Below are 1,227 nucleotides of genomic sequence, written 5' to 3'. Positions count from 1 at the left end.
TAGAGGGGCTCTGCTCAAAATTCTCTGTCTGTTGCTGAGAGGATGATGGAAAAGGCTTGGTATTGCTAAACCTGTTTCTTCCACCATTATTAAAGCCTTGTTGAGGCTTTTGTTGATCCTTCCATGAGAAATTTGGATGATTTCTCCATGAGGGATTATAGGTGTTTTCATAGGCTTCTCCCATGTAATTCACCTCTGCCATTGCAGGGTTCTCAAGATCATAAGCTTCTTCTTCAGAAGATGCCTCTTTAGTACTGTTGGATGCATTTTGCAAACCATTCAGACTCTGAGAAATCATATTGACTTGCTGAGTCAACATTTTGTTTTGAGCCAATATGGCATTCAGAGTATCAATTTCAAGAACTCCCTTCCTTTGAGGCGTCCCATTACTCATAGGATTCCTTTCAGAGGTGTACATGAACTCGTTATTTGCAACCATTTTAATGAGTTCCTGAGCTTCTGCAGGCGTTTTCTTTAGGTGAATATATCCACCTATAGAATGGTCGAATGACATCTTAGACAATTCAGACAGACCATCATAGAATATATCCAGGATGGTCTATTCTCAGAGCATGTCAAAAGGACATTTTTTAGTCAGTTGCTTGTATCTTTCCCAAGCTTCATAGAGGGATTCACCTTTTTTTTGCCTGAAGGTTTAAACATCCACTCTAAGCTTGGTTAGCTTTTGAGGAGGAAAGAACTTGGCTAAGAAAGCCGTGACCAGTTAATCCCAAGAGTTCAGGCTATCTTTAGGTTGAGAGTCCAACCATATTCTAGCTCTATCTTTTACAGCAAAAGGGAAAAGCATAAGCTTGTAGACCTCGAGATCAACCCTATTGGTCTTAACAGTATCACAAATATGCAAGAATTCAGTTAAGAACTGAAAAGGATCTTCTGATGGAAGTCCATAAAACTTGCAATTCTGTTGCATCAGAGAAACTAATTGAGGCTTTAACTCAAAGTTGTTTGCTCCAATGGCAGGGATTGAGATGCTTCTTCCATGGAGGTTGGAATTTGGTGCAGTAAAGTCACCAAGCATCTTCCTTGCATTGTTGGCATTGTTGTTATTTTCGGCTGCCATGTCTTCTTCTTTTTCGAAAGTTTCTGTTAGGTCCTCTCCAGAGGGTTGTGTTTTAGCTTCCCTTAGCTTCCTCCTTAGAGTCCTTTCAGGTTCAGGGTCAGCTTCAACAAGAATGTTCTTGTCCTTGCTCCTGCTCATATGAAAAA

At 40.3% G+C, this 1,227-nt stretch overlaps 1 non-coding gene across 1 annotated transcript; it reads left to right on the top strand.

The window, feature by feature from the left end:
• The first annotated feature begins 572 nt into the window (after nt 1–572).
• Nucleotides 573–676, top strand: LOC127739867 (small nucleolar RNA R71). Its single transcript, XR_008000609.1, has one exon. It is a non-coding gene; the product is annotated as a small nucleolar RNA R71 (small nucleolar RNA).
• Nucleotides 677–1,227: the final 551 nt, after the last annotated feature.

Source organism: Arachis duranensis, chromosome 6 (assembly GCF_000817695.3).
Source record: "Arachis duranensis cultivar V14167 chromosome 6, aradu.V14167.gnm2.J7QH, whole genome shotgun sequence".
NCBI classification, from domain to species: Eukaryota; Viridiplantae; Streptophyta; class Magnoliopsida; order Fabales; family Fabaceae; genus Arachis; species Arachis duranensis.
Note: the sequence above shows the minus strand (reverse complement) of the source record. Positions and strands in the feature narration are given on the sequence as shown.